At 39.3% G+C, this 17,901-nt stretch overlaps 1 protein-coding gene across 1 annotated transcript in view; it reads right to left on the bottom strand.

The window, feature by feature from the left end:
• ZMYM1 (zinc finger MYM-type containing 1) overlaps positions 1-8,441 on the bottom strand; it is a 32,304-nt gene extending 23,863 nt beyond the window's left edge. The window contains exon 1 of the mRNA XM_057704678.1: positions 8,358-8,441. The gene's annotated coding sequence lies outside the window, so the exon portion shown is untranslated. The remainder of the gene's footprint in view (positions 1-8,357) is intronic.
• Between the last annotated feature and the right edge of the window lie 9,460 nt (positions 8,442-17,901).

Genomic DNA, 17,901 nt, shown 5'->3' with positions numbered 1-17,901 from the left:
AAAATGCACAATGTGAGAATTTTGAGTTAAGTTTTATTTGGGGCAAAATGAGGACTATAGCCCAGGAGACAGCATTTCAGATAGCTCTGAGAAACTGCTCCAAAGAGGTAGGGTCAGTATATATGTGATTTTGGTGAAGGGGAAGTACATGCAATCTAGCACATATTTTTTGTGTGGAAGGTTTCTGCTAGTCATGAGGAACAGTTGTTTCCATGAAGGATTTTAGTGCTTTTCTAGATACGAGGAGATAACAAGAACTGGGCTCATAAAATCGGCTCCTGAATATGTCTATCTGAAGACCTGTTCTGCCAGTTCTTCCCAAAGCACAGAGTGCCTCATTTGTGCTCTCCACCCTGAACTCCTTTCAGGGGGTGTTGAAAATCAGCAGCTGCAGCAGCATATGATTTAATCCTTGTAGAGGTAGTTGGATGTGCCAACAGCAAGTGCTGATTTGTAGTTGACACTGCTATCCCAAGGCAGAAAATTAAAGAAGGCCTGACTGTGAAGTGCAGTAAAAGCTCATATAGCCTCTGCTCAGCCCATTTGAGCATTACAAACAACCAGCAAAGCAAAACTCACTGGAATTAACTACTAGGTGGTACATTCCCTTCACCTGAAAGTAAATATGCTATGTAAGTCTAAAGATCAATTAAAAATAAAACATCTAGGAGTCCGTTCAAACATAGTCATCATACAGGAAATGAACAGAAAGTACCCTGAAAGTATAATTAATCTAAAATATATTTCTGGGACTTCCCTGGTTGTCCAGCAGCTAAGACTCCACACTTCCAATGCAGAGGGCCTGGGTTAGATCCCTGATCAGGGAACTAGATCCCATATGCTGCAACTGAGAGTTCGCATGCCATAACTAAAAGATTCTGTACGTCCCAACTAAAAAATCCTGCATGCTGAAACAAACGCCCAGTGCAGCCAAATAAATAAATAAACAAGCATTAGAAAAAGCAGAGCAGTTAAATATTAAGATATATATATACATTTCCGAGGCAGAGGAAAATGGTATATAACATTTCTTTAGATATTAAAAAACCAAAAAGAGCAAAAGACATATATGAATAACAAATTCATTACTTCATTTTTCAATATGAACAAAGGAGTAAAATAAGTCCTAGAGACTTTTTAACATAGTTACATCCATCTTCCCAAGCTGGGGCTAAACCGCACATATGGTGGAGACTATCAGTAGTCCTAGGATAAACACCTTTCTGCTAGTTAGTACTACTTGGTAATAAGTAATTTAAAACATTTTAATTTAAACCAAAGAAGGATATATCATGGAGCAGAAAAAATTCACATTTGTTTTTAAAGGAAAACACAAGTATCGCAAGTTTAAAAAAAACAACCCCCCCAAAAAAACCCATTCAAAATCATGTTTAAAACCCCCCACAAAACCTTAAGGAATAAATTTAACCTAGGAAGTAAAAGACCTATACACTGAAAACTATATAACATTGACAAAAGAAACTGAATATGACTCAAAGAAATGGAAAGATATCCCACGCTCTTAGTTAGAATGGAAGAATATTGTTTAAATGACCATATTACCTAAAGCAATCTACAGATTTAATGTAATCCCTAGCAAAATACCCATGACACTTTTCACAAAAGTAAAGCAAATAATCCTAAAATTTATAGGGAACCATACATAAAAGACAAAGAACAAAGCCGTAGGCGTAACACTTCAAGACTTCAAACTATACTACAGATCTAAAGTAATCAAAGCAGCATGGTATTGGCACAAAAAAGACATATTGATCAATGGAACATAACAGAGAGGCCGGAAATAAACCCATAGCCCTATGGTCAATTAATTTATGACAAAGGAGGCAAGAAATTACAATGGAGAAAAGACAGTCTTTTCAGCAAGTGGTGTTCGGAAAGCTGGATGGCTATATGTAAAGCAAGGAAATTAGAACACTCCCTCACACCACATACAAAAATAAACTCAAAATGGTTTAAGGCTAAATATAAGATAAAACACCATAAAACTCCTATAAAGAAACAAAGGGAAAACACTTTCTGACACAAATCATAGTAATATTTTCTTAGATTAGTCTCCTAAGGCAAAATAAAAGCAAAAATAAACAAATGGGACCTAATCAAACTTAAAAGCTTTTGCACAGCAAAGAAAACAATCAACAAAATGAAAAGACAACCTACAGAATGGGAGAAAATATTTGCATATGATGTGACCGACAAGGGCCAAGGGTGTAATTTCCAACACACATAAACAGCTCATAACACTCAATATCAAAAATCCCCAAACAACCCAATCAAAAAATGGGCAGATGACCTAAATAGACATTTCTCCAAAGAAGATATACAGATAGCCAACAAGCACATGAAAAGATGATCAACGTTATTAGAGAAATGCAATTGAAAACTACAATGAGGTATCGCCTCACACCAGTCAGAATGACTATCATCAAAAAGTCTACACATAATAAATGCAGGAGAGGGTGTGGAGAAAAGGGAACCCTCCTATAGTTTGGTGGGAATGTAAACTGGTGCAGCCACTATGGAAAACAGTATGGAAGTTCCTTAAAAAACTAAAAATAGAGCAATTCCTCTTCCAGATATACTCAGGGAAAGAAGAAAAGTCTAATTCAAAAAGGTACATGCACCCCAATGTTCACAGCAGCACTATTTACAATAGCCAAGATATAGAAACAACCCAAATGCCCATCAACAGACGACTGGCTTAAGATGTGGTGTACGTACACACACACACCCCGGAATACTATTCAGCCACAAAAAAGAATGAAACGTGGCCATTTGCAACAAGGATGGACCTAGAGAATATCATACTAAGTGAAGTAAGCCAGTCAAAGACAAACATATGATATCACTTATATGTGGAATCTAAAAAATAATACAAATAAGTCTATACAGAAAATAGAAACAAATAGACACAGAAAGCAAACTTACAGTTACCAAAAGGGGATGCGGAGGGGGAGGGATAAATTAGGAGTATGGGATTAACAAATACAAACCTCTATACATAAAATAGATAAGCAACAAGGATTTACTGCATAGCACAGTAAATATATATATATATTCAACATCTTGTAATAAACTATAATGGAAAATAATCTGAAGAAATATATAACTGAATCACTCTGCTGTACATCTGAAAGTTAACACAATATTGTAAATCAACTATACCAAAAAAACAAAAACCCACGAGACTGCAAAGAAATTGCAAGCTATCAGGAGTTACTTCTAAACAGACAAGGAGATCTCCAGAGGGAACATGTACATTTTTCCTCCTGGAAAACTTGTACAATATTGTATACATAAACCTGTCAATGAAAAATTAATCAATTGTCAATCTAAGAAAGAGAGAATGTTATTGGAGCCAACCTGAGGATTATAACCTGGGAGGCAGTCTTTCAGAAAGCTCTGAGGACTACTTCAGGACTTCCTTGGTGGCGAAGTGCTTAACAATCCGCCTTCCAAGGCAGGGGACATGGGTTCCATCCCTGGTCTGGGAAGGTCCCACATGCCTCTGAGCAACTAAGCCCATGTGCCACAACTACTGAGCCTGTGCTCTAGAGCCTGCAAGCCACAAGTACTTAGCCCACGTGCTGCAACTACTGAAGCCCATGTACCTAGAGCCCATGCTCTACAACAAGAGAAACCACCACAACGAGAAGCCCGCCCACCACAACAGAGTAGCCCCCATTCGTCATAACTAGAGAAAAGCCCATGCGCAGCAACAGAGACCCAATGCAATCAATAAATAGAGAAAAGAAAAGAAAGCTCTGAGGACTATTTCACCTGTTAGAAGTTGAAGGCACAGTCATTCATTTTCAAGACAAAGGATCATATGTCAAAATGACATAATGACATTTTACATAAATGTCACCAAAGATATATAGTCTAGGTAAGCAGGTACAAAGTGAGCAGCAAGTCACCATAACTCCTCACTGAGTTGGGAAAGAATGCTAATCTTTTAATAAGTTACACTGCTAGTGTCAGAAGAGAGGGAAAAGAAAAATTGATCTTTACAGTCCAGCAGGCATTCCCACTTTTGAGGAGGTCTGGTTAATGTATAATGCAGATGTACACTGCACCTAAAAGGGGGAGGGAGGAGACCCAAAGGGACAGAGAGAATTTTATGCTTAAATTTTTGACCTTCCTTAAAATAAATTTTTATCAAACCTGATGCTTCAAATTGATTTACTTTAATCTTTTAATCCCTCCCCACTATACTTGTGCTCTTACTGTTCTCTTTGCAAAGTCATTTTTGCCTATTCAAATTCTACTCAGCTTCTAAACCAACTCAGCTCCAGATTTTATCAAATTGGCAAAAATTAAAAATAAGATATGACTAGATAAAACAAATCTAGGCATAACAGAACAGCTTTTAGCATGCTAAATCCTTCCACTGGAAGCAATTATAAAATGAACAGGCTTTATTTACCTCTGGGGGCACTTTCCAGGATAAAGGAAAAAGCCCAAGCAGAGACTAGCAACATAGTGAGCTGAAGAGATAGGAGTTCTGGGTTCCTATGTAGTTGGAACTCAAAAGGCACAATCTGGGAGGAAAGAACCTCAGAGAAATAAGACCCCAAATTTGCACACAAATATTCCCCTCCTCCCCTTATTAGCCAACTCCTAAACTGCACACCTACAGAGCAAGACTCCAAAAAACCGAGCAGAAAACAGCAGTAGGGAGGCTAAAGACCTGAAGAGATTACAGTAGCTTTGCAAAGCTGAGAACAGTTGAAATATAAGCCCAGCTAAGGCAGAGGGGACTTGGTAAAGATGTGGACTTTCAGTTGAGACTCCAAAGGCCCAAGCCCTGGGAGTAAGAGCCACAACCCAGGAGAAAATACTACTTCTTAGAAGAAAGGGCAGACCTAAATAGATCAGCCCTATTAATGCCTAGCAGAATCCCTCAACAAGATCAGTGTAATCTGCCAGTACTATCTGCATGCCTAAATGAAGTGTAGCCCTCTCTGGAGGAGTCTCTCAAAATTTTCACCCACAATGTCCAGAATAAAAATGCATGAGCAAACTACCCCCCAAACAAAACTGAAAACCAAGGGAAAAGACAATAGAAACAGATCCACAGGTGACTCATATTGATGTTTATTAGGCAAGAACTTTGATGTGTTTAAGAAAATAGAGAAAAAGATGGAAAAGTTCAGCACAATCCTGGAATTCAATTTTTTAAAAAATCATGGAATTTGAGAATTGGAAAGTAAAATAGGGAAATTAAGAATTCAACAGATGAATTTCATATCAAATTAGTGAACTAGAAGACAGGTTAGTAGAAAGTAGACTGATGCATAAAAAAATACAAATAATGTAAGCAACACGTGGGAAATAGCAAAATGGTCTGATACACATGTAAACTGAGCCTGAGAATAAGAGAAAACACAATGCAACAGGAGCAACACAAAGAAATACTGGCTGAACAATTTCCCTAAAATGAACAAAAACTTCAAATCACACGAATTCAAGAAGTTCTGTGAATAAAAATAAGATAAACATAAAGGAAAATACAATTATGCACATCATAGTCACACTGGTGAAATCCAAAGATAAAAAGAAAATCTTAAAAGCAGCTAGAAAAAAAGGACATTAACATACAGGTAATAAAAACAAGAATGAAAGCTGTCTTGTCAGAAACAATGAAGGCCAGAGGCCAATGAAATAATTTTAAAATGCCGGGGGGCTGGGGCCAGGGACCTACCTAAAATTCTATAGTCTGTAAAAATATCCTTCAAAAATAAAGGTGAAATGCAGACATTTTCAGATACATGAAAATGTTGAGAATTTATCACCAACAAAATTACACTGTAGGAATCCTAAAGGGAATTCTTTAAGCGCAAGTGAAATACTCAGTGGAAATTTGGCATAAAGATTGGAAAGGAAGAAGTAAACAAATTGTCTTCATTTGCAGACAGCAGAATTGTGTATATAGTAATCTCTAAGGAATCTCCTCTTTCTCTCCCTCTACCCCAATAAAAATAAGTGAATTTAGCAGGATCACAGGTTAACTCAAGGTCAGTATTTAAAAATCTCCTCTCTCATCATTTCTCTTCACCCTTGTACTAGAGTTTCTAGCCAGGCTAATAATGCAAGGAAAAAAAAAAATCTAAAATTGGTATTACCTATAGATGACATGTTGTGTACATATAAAATCCAAAAGGATTTCCAAATAACTACTGAAATTAAGTAAATTTAGCAAGCTCAATATTAAAAAAAATCAATATTTCTTTGTACTAGAACAATTAGAAATTTAAAAATGTAAAATAACTATTTTCTATAGTGTCATAAAACATCAAATATTGGAACAAATATAATGAAATGTCAAGATCTCTAGACTGGAAAGAAAACAATGCAGAGAGAAATGAAGGAAGATCTACATAAATGGAGAGATACAAGGACTGACTCAATATTAAGTTAGTTTTCCCTAAACTGAGCTAGAGATCAAGATTCCAGTAGTTTTTGTGGAAACTGCAAGATGATTATAACGTATATAAAATGTACACACAACCTCGAATAGGCATTACAAGCTCAAAAAAAAAAACCTGAGGACTTACTAAAAAGGCACAGTAGCTCAGATGGTATGGTATGGAGACAAGCAAAAATGAATAATGTACAAGTCCAGAAGCAGGTATACTCATTTCTTTGCATTACAGCTACTTCTTTATGCGTTACACTTTCCAAAGATTTATTTTATTCATTGAATTGTGCAAGCTCTTTCACTGGCATGATAGGAAGACTGGAGGCAGAAGGCTAAATTCTTTTCAAACCAAACTAAAATGTCCATTTTTAGTTCTGTAGACAATGGGGAAGCACTATTGATGAAGTGCATAGGTATTGGGCTTAGAGAAAATTAGGAGGTACAGACTCTCATAATACTCTGCCTGGCACAATGTAAGCATATATGAGGTACAAAGCAGAAATGAGGGAAGAAAAGATGGTCAAAGTCTTAGAAGGTTAAATTTGAGCTGGGTTTTCAAGTAGGTGTCTATGAAGCAATGATGGCGGATATTCCAGGTCTAGGCACAGCATGTGGAAAAACACAAATATATGGGAACTATAAGAAGTGGAATTATTGCTGAAAAAAATGCAAAAGTGCTAGTGGAAGGAAATGAAGTTGGAAAAGCAGATGTGGGTCATATCAGAAAGGTCCTTGAATACCAAAACCCTTGAATTTAAGTTTGTACATCAGTAGCTTTGGGGGCTCAGCAAACACTTTATATTTAAGTAAAAATTTACTTAAAAAATTAATAAAATTATGAGATACACTTAACTGTGTTACATACAAAATGTTAAGTATTTTAGAGACCTCCAAAGCACTAATTTGTGCTAGATTAACACAGACCTTCAGAAAATAACTTTTCCTGCCATCTGGGTGAATATAGTTCAATGCCTTGTAGCTGTGTCATTGATGAGGAAGGTGACAGCTTCGGACCTATCCTTTTCGGGTTTCGAACTGTGTATGTCCACGCACAGAAAATCCTAGAAGTGAATTCACTATTTTAGCAACGGGATCTACTCCTTTAATGCTCTTGGCTCAACCTAAGAGTTAAATAAAGTGTTGAGTGCTGATTCCATAAGGACTAAATGTAGTTCTTGTTACAAATTTCGGGGGCTTCCTGTCTTATATATTTGTGATGAGGAATACAAGCTATCGTCAGATGTTATTAGTGATTCAACTCTTCACTTACCAACTTTCGAGTCAGTTTAATTAAAAAGTATGAGATTGAAACCTGAGAGTTAAAATAAGTCACCGTTTGTAAACGGTAGTCCATGCAACCAAGATACTTTCAATCTAGCAAAACACTGAAATAAAGATTTCACCTTCATCTAATCTCAATTTCAAATCCCGATTTCATCACGAGCCAAACTTTTATAATTAAAAAATCTCTTTTAGCTAAGATCCCGTGTACAACTCTATTTGCAAAGGGGATTCCACGATTTTTTTTTTAATTTGAAAAAAAAAAAAACACTGCTTAACGAGGGAGAGCCACAGGTGTGATCAAAAGACTGTTTCAGAAACGGAGGCGGCGGAGAAAGAAAAAAAGGTTGAAAGCAGTTATGGCGCAGAAGCAGCAGGCGGCGAGAAACGCAGGAAGCCGGGGGCAAAAATGCCCCGACTCCCTGCGGACAAGGTTAAAGAAGACGACAGACACTATTCAGGAGCCTGGCCCTGAGTTCCCGACCCCCACATGGCGGCATCCGCACGCAGGGCTGGGTCCCTAGGGCCCCGGCCCTCCCGGACACTTCATCCTTCCTCCGACTGTCGAAACTCTCCGCGCGTCTCTGGTAAAGCATAGGAATAAAGACCGACACCACAACCGCTTAAGGAGGCTTACTAATTTTTCTCAGGGACGCTCGCCGCACAAGGTTTCCGAAAGGTACTTCGACAACAAACGGTCGCGTAGGCCCCACCCCTTTCCCGTCGTGCTCTGCGGCCGAGCATGCGCAGTGCACCCGGCCCGGCCCTGCGGCACAGCCCCTTTTCCATCCTTTGGAAAAGGCGACCTTGGGAGTGAAAAGGGCGTGGGTGAGGGGGGCGGGTTAGATCCCTTACTAGGCGCACTAAGGCTTTTAGCTTTGAAGCCTTATCTATTATATATGGCAGCCAAATTTGGACTTTTCAAAGTTAGGGCAGCATCGACATTGACTCAGAGCTCAGGCGGGGCAATTAGATTTCCTGAATTCGAGAGATGGCTCTATTGGTGACTTCTGTAAATCCCAGTTTCTTCTTCTTTGAAACGGATAATTTTAGTGCCTGCATCATAAACTCGTGAAGATTAGAAAGGCAATGGTTAAGGGAATGCTCTTGCACTGTTGGTGGGAATGTAAATTGATACAGCCACTATGGAGAACAGTATGGTGGTTCCTTGAAAAACTAAAAGTAGAGTTACCATATGACCCAGGAATCCCACTACTGGGCATATACCCAGAGAACACCATAATTCAAAAAGACACAGGCGTAAAATAGTCAGTGGGAAGTTGTTGTATAACAAAGGGAGTCCAACTCAAGGATGGAAGATGCCTTAGAGGACTGGGGCAGGGAGGGTGGGGGGGACTCGAGGGGGGGGCGTCAAGGAAGGGGGGGAATATGGGGATATGTGTATAAAAACAGTTGATTGAACCTGGTGTACCCCCCCCAAAAAAAAAAAAAAAAAAAGACACAGGCACTCCAATGTTCATTGCAGCACTATTTACAATAGCCAGGACATGGAAGCAACCTAAATGTCCATCAACAGATGAATGGATAAAAAAGATGTGGTACATATATACAATGGAATATTACTCAGCTGTAAAAATGAATGAAACTGGGACATTTGTAGAGACATGGATGGACCTAGAGACTGTCATGCAGAGTGAAGTGAGTCAGAAAGAGAAAAGCAAATATCGTATATTAACACAAATATGTGGAATATAGAAAAATGGTACAAATCAACTGGTTTGCAAGGCAGAAATAGAGACAGATGTAGAGAATGAACATATGGACACCAAATGGGGAAAGCAGGGACGATTGGGGGGAATGAATTGGGAGATTGAGATTGCCATATATACATTACTAATAAGAAAAAAAATCAAATTTTACACTTTAAATATATGCAGTTTATTGTATGTTAACTGTATCTCAATAAAAGTTCTTAAAAAAAAGAAAAGAAAAGAAAGGCAATGGTTAATAAAGTGCCAGGTACAGAGTAAGTTCCCAGTAAAAGGAATTATCCCCAGAGATACAGAGGGGGCACAGGCTTCTTCCATTTTTGAGGAGCTCTTACTATATTAACATTAAAATATCTCAAAACAGGCTAGCAAAAATCCTGGTTATTTTAAATGCTATTTAAAAAATTGGGACTTCCCTGGCAGCGCAGTGGTTAAGAATCTGCCTGCCAATGCAGCAGACATGGGTCCAGCCCTGGTAGGGGAGGATCCCATATGCCTCAGAGCAACTAAGCCTATGTGCCCCAACTACTGAAGCTGTGCTCTATAGCCGGTGAGCCACAACTACTGAAGCCCGTGCCTAGAATCTGGTGCTCTGCAAGGAGAGGCCACAAGAGAAGCCACCACACTGAGAAGCCCTTGCACCTGCAACCAAGAGTAGACCCTGCTCTCCGCAACTAGAAAAAGCCCATGTGTAACAATGAAGATCCAATGCAGCCAAATAAATAAATAAAAATAAAAAAAGAAATTAAGTTGCAACACCTAAAAAAGTATAGGGTCAAACAGTGCTATTCCTCAATTCATAATAGGATTATAAAAGATTTATAAAGTTAAGTGATGAATTTACTGCAATCCTGTCTTTAACCATACTTCTTGAGATATTATCAAAAGTCTAAATATGAGGCCCTTTGTCAATGTGATGTCCAGGTCAAAAGGGCCTCCTAACCGCTGTTTTGGTCCCTAAATATATACCCTGCAGTTAACCTCAAATTCGGACCCTTTGGTGATTTTGAATACCAGACTAGTAACTGAAGTTAATTTCTCCAACAGTTTTTACGTTCCTAATGTAGTATATAGTAATCAGGTGTACCATTTTATTATTTGTTCTATTCCCTTTGTTCCCTTTTCTTGCCTCATTTGGCTAATTTGAACATTTTTTAGTATTCCATTTTAATTAATCTATTGTGTTTATGACCATATCTCTTTTTATTTATCTCTTTAATGGTTGCTCTAAGGATTACAATAAACATAAGTAACTTTTCACAGTCCACTTAGAATCAATATTTTACCACTTCAAGTGAAATGTAGAGATATATCACCATATAAATCCCTTTGTCCTCTTCCCACTCTTTATGTTATAGTTGTCTCATGTTAGAATTGTAAACCCCATCAGACAATGTTATAACTTTTCTGTCAACTATAAAATATTTTTAAAAGAACTCAAAAGGAGGACTTCCTAGGTGGCGTAGTGGTTAAGAATCTGCCTGCCAATGCAGGGGACACGGGTTCGATCTCTGGTCCAGGAAGCAACTAAGCCCGTGTGCCACAACTATTGAGCCTGTGCTCTAGAGCCCGTGAGCCACAACTATTGAGCCCATGTGCCACAACTGTTGAAGCCCACGCACCTAGGGCCCATGCTCCACAAGAAGAGAAGCCACTACAATAAGGAGTCTGCGCACCATGATGAAGAGTAGCCCCCACTCGCAGCAACTACAGAAAGTCCGTGTGCAGCAACGAAGAACCAATGCAGCCAATAAATAAATAAATAAATTTCTAAAAAAAAAAGACTCAAAAGGAGAAGGATAGTCTATTATGTTTACTCAGATATTTACCATTTCAACAGAAATGAATGGTAAATGAAGAAATATTCTTCATTCTTGGATGTTCCAGTTTCCTTCTATCTGAAGAACTTCCTTTAGCAGGTCTGTTGGTAACAAATTCTTTCAGTTTTCCTCTTCAAATGATGTCTTTTTTAAAAAGTATTTATTTATTTATTTGACTGTGCTGGGTCTTAGTTGTGGCATGTGGGATCTTTGTTGTGAGTGCAGGATCTTCATTGTGGCATGTGGGATCTTTAGCTGCGGCATGTGGGATCTAGTTCCCTGACCAGGGATCGAACTTGGGCCTTGTGTATCGGGAGCATGGAGTCTTAGCCACTGGACCACTGGGGAAGTCCCTCTAATAATGTCTCTATTTTACACCCATCCCTGAAGGATATTTCCACTGGATATAGAAGTGTATTTCCTGGTAAGTTAGGGGGAAAAAAATCCCATCAAGGTGCTGATTCAATCAAATGAGCATCACTGACCTAATCACAATGCCTGGCAGATAGAGTACTAGATAGATAGAGTACTAGATTCCAATCTAGGTCAGATAATGACAATTTTGACATCTCCCCTCCACAATCATCCCAACTTGTGATGTCCAACTCTTGAACTTTCAAATCATGTGAACCAATAGGTTTTCTTTTGTACTTAACCTACATTGACTTGGTTTTCTGTCACTGCAGCCCAAAGTCCTATCTTTTAATAAATGTACTCATGAGCAATTCCTAACAATAAATGTGTTTTAGTTTCTAGGTTAATAAAGTTTGTCTCACTCAGCAAGATAAAGCCGTTGAGTCTATAAGATGTCTCCTGTTTCTAATGAATGACTCTTACAAGTAAAAAATATCAATGAGATAAGCCTTACCTTTTGTGTAACAACTTTAAGAGAATTGGAGCAGTGAGTGCACACTCCCACTTCTGATAACAGGACTGAGGGAAAAAAAAACCCATTATGAAAAAGACTGAGAAATCTCCCTGGTGGCACAGTGGTTAAGTATCCACCTGCCAATGCAGAGGACACAGATTTGATCCCTGGTCTGGGAAGATCTCACATGCCATGGAGCAACTAAGCCCGTGTGCCACAACTACTGAGCCTGTGCTCTAGAGCCCTCAAACCACAACTACTGAAGCCTGCGCGCCTACAGCCCATGCTCCACAACAAGAGAAGCCCGTGCACCACAACGAAGAGTAGCCCCCACTCGTCGCAACTAGAGAAAGCCTGCCTGCAGCAACAAAGACCCAACGCAGCCAAAAAATAAAATTAATTCAAAAAAATAAAAAAGATTGAATCCTAGTCCCCGGTGAGGACTTCCATTGTGTGTGCAAACTGCTTGTTCATGGGGCAGTTATCTAATTTTTGACATATTAATTTGTGTTATTTGTTGTACATTTTTCCTCCCTTCCATCCTTATCTCAGGGATTTTAGTAGGACCAAAAGCAGAAGCTGTTGGAAGTCAAGAGCTGGTCTCATGTTTTGTAAAAATTCAATCTGACTGAAAAGATTATGAAAGTATCAACAGAGAGAGAGAGAGAGAGAGTTGTTTGGGGACACAGGAGACAGGGACGTGCCTTAGAGAAAACCAAGGAAGAAAAGATTTCAGAAGTACAGGAAGAGGATGAAGGTCTATAGTTCTGTGATTTTAGGGGACCTGCACCATGTTCTTTGACCGCATTATCGGGAGAGTGGTGGACCCTGAGAATAAGGAGTTATATCCTTGCTGAAGATATGATCAAGCCACTGGTCCTGATGAGAACATGCAGACTGGGTCAATGGTCATCTAGGATGTAACCAGTCTGGACTACTGAGCCAATAGCTGCAGAGCTTCCATGACCCTTTGGTGGTAAGACCGACTCATCGTGGGACCTATACATACCTCTGGTGGCATTCTTCTTGGGAACACCAGTAATGACTGAAATTAAATTTTCTGCCAGTGTAGAAGCATGAAGTCTCAGATTTGTATTTAAGTTGATTATGAGAAAATAAGTTATTTCCTCCATACCTGAAAATGCCCTAAAATTCATACTTGTTACTTTTGGATGAAGCATGGGAACCCAACTTGGTTCCTTGACTTACCTCTTTTAATTAAGTATCTAAAGAGAGAAACCCAGTAGGAGTCAAGCCATAGTCCAAGAAAAGTTCCCAGGATCTCATCCATATCAATGACATCCATACCCTTAGGAAAACACCTAGATATTAAGAGTATCTTGCTTTGGGCCCAAAAGAAGGAGTTCAGAAAGAATAGGAATTAATACCACAACTTTATTCTTTGTATGCTATGCCCCACCAAAATAGGCTTGATTTCTTTTTTTAAAGTCTAGTGCTAAAATTGCTTCATTTGATTATCCCATTTGGGTGGTGTATCCATTTAGCATGCTTGTTTGCAAGTAATATATAATCCAACTTTAACAGATTTAAACAATAAAGGGAATGCATTGGATCATAAAATTGAACGGTATAGAAAGAGGATAAGGTTGATATTTCTCTGGACTAGGTTGTATTTTTCTGTGCTTCTCTCAGCTCTACCTTTTTTTTTTAGTTGAAGTATAGTTGACTTACAATAGTGTGTTAGTTTCAGGTGTACTATATAATGAAGCTCTGCTCTCTTTGATTGACTTTATTTTCAAGCTGGTCTCCTTCATGGTAGCAAGCTCATTACCATGGAGTATACTTTCTCATTCACAACCAGCTAGCCTATCTGGGATCTTGTGCTGCTTTTGAACCGATTAGAGTCTAAGATGCTGTTACTGAATTATACCAATCAGGGACCACCCTTGGACTTGGGCGATAGTATCAGTCCCATTCAAAGCACATGGCTGCCACACAGTGAGGAGGGTTGGAATAGAGGATTACATAAGTAGCATGAGTTCAATTACATTTTAAAAAATGACTCATGGAAAGAAGATAAGGGAAAATATGCTAAAGGTAAAGAATAGTTGTCTTTGAGACAGTGAGACTGAGGGTAGATTTCTTTTTCCCTTATAACTTAAGATATTTATCTCCACCACCACCCCAACCATAAGCTTGTGTCACTTTTATAATGGGGAAAAAAACCCTCATAAATTTGTTGGGGAAAAAAAATCAAGAGTCAAAGAACGATGCAAAATAGTGGTGTGAGATTTCACCAGCTTGTCAGTACACAGCTAACTGGCAATAAGTGGAATGATGTGCCACAGGAAGAGTAAGAATGAATCATAATTCTGTTTGTCTCCTTGAAGAGCCCTTCTCCCTCCTCAAAGTTCTCTATGCTAAAAAATTTTCTTAAAAAGCACCTTAATTATGTGTCTCAGGACAACTATTTGAAATATACTTTGGATTTTATTTGCTGGTTATCACACAAACAAGCGAAACTCTTTGTGTGAGTCTTGCTCTGCATCTCTGCCTGACATGCACTTTCTCTGTTTCTGAAACGGTATCTGTCTCTTACATCTCATCTCCACGTACTTAACACAATAGTGGGCAGGGAGTCACTTGATAAATGTTTGTTTAATGAATGGTTGGGTGAATGTATCATTTCTGCCTCTGTCTTTGTTTCTATTTCTTATTGTCACTGCCGCTGGACTATGAATCCAAATGACCAAATACTAAATAAATTCACCTTGAAATTTTTTTTTTCCAGCTGATATCAAATCTTCCAGGGGCCTGACATTTGACACTGTTCACCTCTGTTTCCATGATGACCTCAAAGGAAGTCTTGGAGTCACTTAACCTGGGCCAACCTAGTTGGTAATATCTGAAATAATACTATGCTTTTCCTGCTAGCTCATATTCCCATTTTAAAGATCGACATATGGCAATACTATCTTTGGAGTCAGACAGCCTATGTGTAAATTCTGGCTCTCTCATTTACTAGTCAAATGACCTGGGGCATTAACCTGAGTGAGCCTCAGTTTTCTCACATGTAATATGGAAATGGCAATAATACTTTCTTTATGGGGTTGCTGAGAAGATCAAACGGGATGATGTATATAAAGTATAATATCTCCCCTAAAGTAAGTGCTTTATAAATATCAATAATTATTATTATTAATTAACAGATATCTGTTGAGTGTTGTTTATGTGACAGGCACTATACTAGATGGTGGGGATTAAAAAAAGTACCAAGATAGACACAGTTTCCTTCACGGAGCTGGTCTAGTGGAGGATTTTGACATGTAAATAGGTATCACCAAGTTGAAGCTATGTGAGTGGAAGTATGGGATGCTGGGAGGCCCATAAAAGTTCTTATCTAGCTCAGACTTGGAGGTCAAGGAAGGCTTCCATGAGAAAATAACACAAAAGTTAATATATGTCTGAGTAGGACTTAGCCAGGCAAAGGGAAGAGGGAAGAGTATTCTAGGAAACAGCCTGTTCAAAGGCTGAGGCAAGAAAGAGCTTAAAGCATTTGAGGAATTGAAATAAATTCAGTATTATTGAAGCCTATTATACAAGGTGAAAGGAGTAGTTAGAATTGAGGCTGGAAGTAGATGGGGGTCACAACTGGATTAGGGAGTGGGGAGGAGTAGTAGGAAGACAAAAGAACTTTAATCAAGGAAGTTACTTGATCACGTTTACACTTTAGAAAAATTGCTCTGGCTGCTGCTGTTGGGGGTAAGTGTAGGAAGAGCAGAATAACTATAGGTACAGAGACCACTTCTGAAGACCAGTTCAGAGACAGCTGTAGTAATCCGAATCAGAGATGATGGTGGTCTGAACCAGGGAGTAGAAATGGGGATGGAGGAAAAAGGACCGATTAAAGAGATGCTTAAGAGAAGAATCACTGTGGATTAGTATAGGAGATGGAGTTAAGCATGATGATCGGAAAACCTGGTGGGGAATTCCCTGGCAGTCCAGTGGTTAGGACTTTGTGCTTCTACTGGCAGGGAGGGAGTGGTGGGGGAGGGGGAGAAAACCTGGTGGATACTGATATGTCATGAGGTAGGGAACACAGGAGAAGGAGAAGCAGTTGAGGGGGTGGCGCACTGGGGCAAACGATGGGTTCAGTTTTAGAGTTGTTGAGTTTCAGGTCACATAGGACCCAAAGGAAAGTATTTAATAGGCAGCTTGGACAATTCAGAAGAAATATCTGGGAAAGAGTTATAGCATTGTGAGTCATCACAGAGTTGATGATTACAGCCATAGAAGTGGGTTATGAAAGTACACTCATGTGGGTAGAATGAGGTGAAAAGAAGATCAAAGAGAGAAACCTTGAGGGGCATGGATAATTTAAAAATTAGTACAGATATGGGAACATAAGAAAGAGATTAAAAAGAAATGGCCAAGGTGTATGAGAATATGGTATCACAAAGCAGTGAATATGATATCATAGCAGTAGATTGAGGAGTGGGTGTGATACGAAGAAATGAAAACAGTGAGTATAATCAGCTCTTCTAAGAGGTGTGTGGCTATGATAGAGAAGATAAAGTGGTAGCTGGTGAGACACTCCCTCCTTTGTAATTGGAGGAAAGAAAGAATGGTTGGTATAATTGCAGAAAACCTTGTAAGTTTGGTGCCAGGAACTGAAGAAGTTCTTATTTAATGGCTTCTATGGTATTTTCTCTATGAAATAAGAGGTCAGGTCATCTGCTGTGAGTGAGATGAAAGTGAAAAAGGAGGGAAGGGGGCAGGGCACAACCTTTAGCAAAATGATATAGCCCAAGGACACGACATAAACTGATTAGAACCAAATGGGTCCAAGATGGCAGACAAGTTGACTTCCACTAGACCTTGAGCCTCAGAATAGGCTCATTGTGACACACTCACCAGTGCCATGACAGTTCTGAGGCCAACCATCAAAGATCAAAAAGTGGGCGATGGCCCAATTCCTGGAAATTTTTCACCCCTTCCCAAAATAACTGGAGTACTCTTCCCAGTCATTAGCCTATGAAATTACCCACCCTTATAAAAACTGACAACCACATACCCTGGTGCCTTTCTCACCTTCTGAGATGGCCCACACTCTTTGGGGTGTGTTTTTCCCAAGGCCTTTCTCACTTACTGAAATGTCCCACACTGTGTCTATGGAGTGTGTATCTCCCAAGGCCGCTCTTGCCTTCTGAGATGGCCCATACTCTGTCTGTGGAGTGTGCTTCTCTCTAAATAAATCCACTTCTTACATACCACTTTGTCTCTCACTGAATTCTTTCTGAGCTTCATTATGTCCTGAAACTATGTGTGTGATCTCAGTTGGAAGACTGTGGGTTTTGGCTGGGTTCGACTCCTGGCCACGTGGGTTCAAGCTCCAATCTGAGTTTTGGCTGGGTTCAAGTCCTGGCTGCATGGTTTCAAGTCCCATTCTGAGTTTTGGCCTGGTCTGAGTTCTGGCATATGGGTTCAAGTCCCAATCTGAGGCACATGGTTTCAAACGGGTCGGAGATTTGAAGAGAAGTGAGAAACTCCGAATAGTCACTGTGAAGAATGAAAGAGAGGACTGACAAAAAGGCATGGGAGGATTTCTGGACAACATCTTTAGCACAGTTGAGGTCGAGGACCTTGAATGTATATTTGTGCTAGCCTGGTAGGCTGTATGATTTTTTACCGACAATAGTAAGTAGCCCAGGTATGGGCATGGAGAAGCTGATTCAGGGTTGTCTTCTCTAGGTAGGTGCAACAGAAGGGCTACAGGAAAGAGGTGAGGATATTGGCAAGTGA

This window comes from Hippopotamus amphibius, chromosome 1 (genome assembly GCF_030028045.1).
Source record: "Hippopotamus amphibius kiboko isolate mHipAmp2 chromosome 1, mHipAmp2.hap2, whole genome shotgun sequence".
Taxonomy (NCBI): Eukaryota; Metazoa; Chordata; class Mammalia; order Artiodactyla; family Hippopotamidae; genus Hippopotamus; species Hippopotamus amphibius.
The sequence above is the reverse complement of the archived record's forward strand: the minus strand, read 5'-3'. Positions and strand labels throughout refer to the sequence as shown.